The sequence below is a fragment of the Thermobia domestica genome, chromosome 14 (assembly GCF_964235325.1).
Source record: "Thermobia domestica chromosome 14, izTheDome1.hap1.1, whole genome shotgun sequence".
NCBI classification, from domain to species: Eukaryota; Metazoa; Arthropoda; class Insecta; order Zygentoma; family Lepismatidae; genus Thermobia; species Thermobia domestica.
In genome coordinates, this window is record NC_137467.1 from 167469828 (window position 1) to 167476381 (window position 6554).

The following is a 6554-nucleotide window of genomic DNA, read 5'->3' on the forward strand; positions in this document are numbered from 1 at the left end:
AGAGACTTTATGTTCACCCTGTATATTGATCGGAGTTTAAAAAATACTAAATAACCTTTTGACCGTAGATAAAATAGTTTTCTCTTACTTTATATAAAGTGGCCGCCAGTTCACCAAAATTAAACCCGATAACAAATTTTATGAAAAGAATATAATTGAGTTAAACATATTTAGGAGAATTAGAGCTGATATATTCAAGATAGTTCACGCTGAAATTCTGATATTTATTTCCCTAAATTTCTATGACTAAGTAATTTCCCGTGACCTGCGAACAATATCATCATAATGGTTAGGTTTAGAACAAATCTAGTTTTTTAATCGGCTTCCACCATTCTTATAGCCATCCAACAGTCTCATTTCTATTTCATAAATACAGTATAAGGTTTATTTTTTTAACTTATGGATCAAACATCGTGTATCGGAAATACAATAAAATCGGGAATTAGTACCAAACAATAATTATGTAATAGCAATATATATTTAAATCTCTGCATTCCGAAGATACTTATAAACATAAACAAATAAATATAAATCGACCTATCTTTTGGATTACTTCCAACCAACAAACCTATTTCTTTTTCTTCTGAGTCATCTGAATTTTCGATGATTTTTTTGTTTTTTAAAGCTTAAAGCTTTTACACCTTTTTAGTGCTCCTCGAATTTCTTTATTTCTGAAGATAATTATCTTTTTTAAAAAACATTTTTATAAATAACTTATAAATCCGCATTGATTCTTTGAGGTGTTCTTCATATCTTCTTAGTCTAATGCTTGTTAAAATCACTTGAGTAATAGGAACTTCGTGAATACTTTCGTGAAATATGATTGCATTTTATGTCACTTTTCTGTGAAATATGGAAGATTTCCCTGATTTTCAGCATATTTTAATGGATTTTCCTGACTTTCAATATTAATGTGAAACCCGCTTAATAATAAAACATTAAGGCAGTCTAATGCTTGTTAACATCGCTTGAGTAATAGGAACTTTGTAAATACTTTCGTAAAATATGATTGCATTTTATTTCACTTTTTTGTGAAATATGGAAGATTTCCCTGATTTTCAGCATATTTTAATGGATTTTCCTGACTTTCAATATTAATATGAAACCCGCTTAAGAGTCTTCATCCCGGCAAAATTAAAATACCGCTAATTTTACAGTAATTATGTGATGTCTTCAAATAGATAAAATATAATTGAAATATGGAACAAGAGCGCCCTAGACAATATTATTTTGCATGAGGTACCGTTACCACAAGTCACCTAATGGCTTTCCGTTTTCAGCCGTTTAGAAACGCGAAAATAAATGCCGATTTTCAAAATGGCTCGAAATCGAAAGCAGATAAGTGAGTCGTGATAACGGTTTCTCATGTAAAATAATATTGTCTAGGGCGCTCTTGTTACACATTTCGATTATCTTTTATCTATTTGAAGATATCACATAATTACTGTAAAATTAGCGGTATTTTAATTTCGCCGGAATGAAGACTCTTAATAATAAAACATTAAGGCAGTCTAATGCATGTTAACATCGCTTGAGTAATAGGAACTTTGTGAATACTTTCGTGAAATATGATTGCATTTTATGTCACTTTTCTATGAAATATGGGTTTCCCTGATTTTCAGCATATTTTAATGGCTTTTCCTGACTTTCAATATTAATGTGAAACCCGCTTAGTAATAAAACATTAAGGCAGTCTAATGCTTGTTAACATCGCTTAAGTAATAGGAACTTTGTAAATACTTTCGTGAAATATGATTGCATTTTATTTCACTTTTCTATGAAATATGGAAGGTTTCCCTGATTTTCAGCATATTTTAATGGATTTTCCTGACTTTCAATATTAATGTGAAACCCGCTTAATAATAAAACATTACGGCAGTCTAATGCTTGTTAACATCGCTTGAGTAATAGGAACTTTGTGAATACTTTCGTGAAATATGATTGCATTTTCTTTCACTTTTCTGTGAAATATGGAAGATTTCCCTGATTTTCAACATATTTTGAAAGATTTTCCTGACTTTCACTATCAGTGTGAAACCTGCTTAACAATAAAATATTATGGCATTATCACAAATAACAAGAACACCAGAAACACTTTGTAATTCAGGCATTACAATATCGAAATTAGTCTAATTTTTGCAATGGCATTTAAGGTTTACTTGAATGCAATACTCGGAATGTTTTAAAGGTATTAATTTTATAACGATTATGAAACTGACAGCTTAATTTGATTAATTGGTTGTAATCTAGCGTTTTTTCATCACTGAGACTATATGAAACATAGATCTACAGCTTAATGTGGAATGGAAATCACTGAGCTTCCACCGAGAATCTCCCGCGAATGATAAGCATACAGCCACAAGGGAGGTCAACTGAGATTACATTAAGGGAGTACGGTGGTAAATAATAACTCATGATAAGTTATAAACTAGTATTTATTCGGAAGTTTAATATATCTTCAATAGGAGGGTAGAAGACTGGCATACAAATTAATACTACAATTGTTATTTTTATCATTATTACAAAGCTACGAGGGTAAGTCAAAAATTATACGCAATTTTGACAATACTGACCTCTGTCCTTGTTTATTTTATTGTCATGCTGTTGTGGTTATGCTGTGAAGGTTTGATCCTAATTCCTCCATGTCTTCCTTTTGTTGCAGATTATGGCCGTTCCATTAGAAGTTTGCACCAAAGAGGAACAACGAGCAGTAATCCGGTTTTTGTGGTCGGAAGGTGCATCAGGGGTCATGACTAATATCCAGACGATGTGCCACTTCATCAATAGTCACTCGTCTGTCTAACAGAACCATTTCACGTGCACCCTTACTCCCAAGGGCGGCTCCAGGATATTTTTTTTACCCTAGGCGAAAAACATGTCTGCGCTTCCATAAACTCCTTCTCCCCCAAACCTAAACCAAAGTGAAGCCTTGTCACCCCTGACATTTTCACCACAACATCACATTGTTACCATTTGTTTAAGCATTAACTAAAATAAAACTTACTCCCAATGACTCTCTCTATGGTATTAATAAGTAATCTATAAGTCAATTATTTTTTTTTTAAATACTTTTATTGCATTTATTTTATGTCATTTGGAATGAAATTTTACTGATATAACCTCAGCGCAACAGGAAATTAAAGTTTTATTGTAATGTATTGTAAACTATGTCGATGTCAATTGTAAATATAAAACAAAAGTGGTTAAGACAAAGTAAAAATGAAGTTCCTTAATTGATTTTTAGTTACTTTGAATTGTATAATTATTCTCTCAAAAGCTGAGTAGCTTTAAATATGTCCACGTCAGTTGTTATCTAATTATAATAAATTTGGTGCTCTGTGAAACAAGGATCTTTGAATAATCGACAATCTAGGGAGGAAGACGTGCGTATTTGGTGCTACACGGGTAGGAATGTGAAGTGATAATTCTTGAACTAGGGCTTCAGATATTAAGGGTCTTCACTACAGCGAAATTAAATACCGTTAATTTTAGTTTTTCTGTAATATCTTCAAAACAAAAATATTCGAAAAGCAGAAACGTAATGAACTACACAATATGATTTTGCATGTGATACCGTTATCACAACTCATTTGTCTGCTTTCGATTTGCAACTGTCGATAGATTAAACATTTTTTGCGGGCTTTGTAAATAGTGGCATACCAAAAGCGGATAGATGAATTGATGTAAAGGCATCACATGCAAAATCGTAATGCCTAGCTCACTACGTTTCTGCTTTTTCGAATATTTTTATTTCTTTTGAAGATATTACCAAAAATAAATAAATAAATAAAATGAAATAAATTAGCGGTAGTTTAATTTCGCCATTGACTACCTTATTGTCAGGGTACGCCAAATTCAGATATAAATTCTATATTAAATTTCATTTATTTCAGTGATTTGGCTAAAGATGAAAATTAAATTGTTGTTTAAGAATTGGCTTACATTCAGAAATTAGAAATCATGCAGACAGACGAGTTAACACATAATATTACATTGTACTTATGGTTGTTTGTTTTGAATTAAGTAACGATCCAGACACGAGTCTGCACGTGTCATAACATTGTAAATAAACATTGAAGCAAGACGAAAATGTAAACCTTTGTATATTTTATGTTCACACCAACACATTCTGAAAGTTGGGTAAAATTGTGGAAATCGCAAACGTAAACTGTCTGGAGATTTGGTCACTGAGAGAAAATGTAGAAACTACGGTTTCAGCACAGAGATGTATTAACTGCGAAATTTGGTAAGGAAGAAACCACGAAATCATCATGAAGTAAATGACATAAAAAGGTTATGTCAAACTGAATCTGGATCAGTTGCCAGGGATCAGTCCATGAGTGATCAGTTCTGGGAGACCCGTAAGAGGATCAGTTCCTGGAGACCCGTAGAAGGATCAGTTCTTGGAAACCAGTCTCAGAAGATGAACACCACTTTCTCAGTGGAAACCCTTCCACTGTGGTTCGTCACTGACTACTAACTCAGAGTCCATGAGTTTGACTCCCGTAACGTCAAGGTATGTGGTAGTACATCTCTGATTACTCTCAGATGAATGAATCACCAACAGTTTGCCTAATGTGATCTAGCAATTTAACTAACTACTCATAACACACACAATACACGTAACTCTACATTATTAATGACAATAAATGTCTACTTAAAGAGTAATTGTTTAGCTCATGATTAATCTACAACCTCTCGCATGATTGTGATGTAATTCCTGTCTATACTGGATAATAGACAGAAGCAACTAATATCGTGTCAAATAGAATTCAACATCTTAGCATTTTAGGCTCTCAACGATGTTAGTTGTTATTATGTAGAAATTTTAGGTCAGTGACATTTCTGCGAGCATCCGGAGTCTGGATATTCAGATAATGCAGATTTTCTTTAGTCATAGAATGAACAGTGGAAACACGGAAACGTACTATAGCTAGATAGATGTTCTCCCGCTCCATATAAGTGAGCAGTAATCGATCTTGAATGATCCCACTTTTAATTAACTTCCTCTTCCTAAATGTATAGAGCGCTGGTGCACGTACGTTGTGGCTAATGTTGATAAGCCGCACATAAAAAAAATCCTGTCTTTCCGCCCCTAAATATTTCCGCCATAAGCAGCTGCCTAGGTTATCTATATGGACGAGCCGGCCTGCTTACTGCTGTCATCATTTGTGGCCGTAGGTGGTCGTCCGGCTCCTTCCTCGTGCGAGCATTTTTGAATTTTTCAATCCATTCGTAGACTCCGTGGCGCCAAGACACTGTTCTTCAGGCCCGTAGCCAGCCCGAAAATGTAGGGGGGCCCGATCAAAAATTATTATAGTTCATCACCATATTATAGTTCATTTGCAAGCCTACTGTGAAAATTTTAGAGGGGCCAGTAAAACTTTAGGGGGGCCCGGCCCCCCTAGACCCCCTGGATACGGGCCTGCTGTTCTTGTATTGTGTCGAAAGTCTGATGGATTGCGACTCCTGATACACCTTCGTATAATGCTAGAATTCTTCTTACATTCTCCTGATTAATGACTGATGTTAGTATAGATAATCCCAGACAAGTAACATCTACTCGAACAAAGATATATAAAGTTTAAATATTTGATTAAATTACAATGAAATAGTAAACACCATCAATCAATATTTATCTCTTTTTTTTCTTTCTTTTGTACTTCTTTTGTACTCCTCTTTTCCTTCCTTCCTTTCTACCGTCTTTCTTGTTTACTTCACAATATCTCTTTACAGAGGAGTTTCTATATTTTAGATTATTCGTAAATGATTTCGAAGAAAATGGAAATTTATTTAAGGACACGAATAATTTTATACGAGTCAAGCATGTTTATACGAGTCATCACCATCATGGGTATTTTGCCACTATTGGCAGGACACTTGCTGCAACTGAGAAGCTTCCATGCTCCACGGTCTTCACTTAACCTTTTCGTCTTCAAATTTTTGTGTTTTGATATTGTCCATCAATTGTAGTCTCTTTCACCCCTCCCTCTCTTTCCTACTACCATACTCTCTAGCATGTCCCTCATGATACAGTTCCTCCATAGTTAATGTCCCAACCAGTTTCTCTTCCTCTTCTTAATATCATCTAAAATTATTATCTACTTCACCACCATTTTTGACACCCTCATTCGTTTTCCGCTCGACCCAACTAATTCTCTCCATTCTTCTCCACACCCACATTTCTTAGCTTCTAGTCGCCATTTATCCTTTTTCGGTAATATGCATGTTTCTGATCCATACAGTACAATACTCCATACGAAGCATTTTATGAGTCTTTTTCTCAACTCTTTATTCAAGCTCCCGCAAAACAGTATTTTCTTCTTCCTAAAGGCTTCCTTCGCTATTCCTATCCTTGCTTTTATTTCACGTTCACACTTCATATCATTACTAATAATACTACCCAGGTATCGAAAACTAGTCACCTGTTTTATTTTCTTCTCTCCTACTTATATTTGACACACACATTTTCGTTCCAATCACCACAGCTTTTGTTTTTCTTTATACGAGTAATAATTTGTAAATTTGTTGCATGTTTAGAATAATTTGTAAAT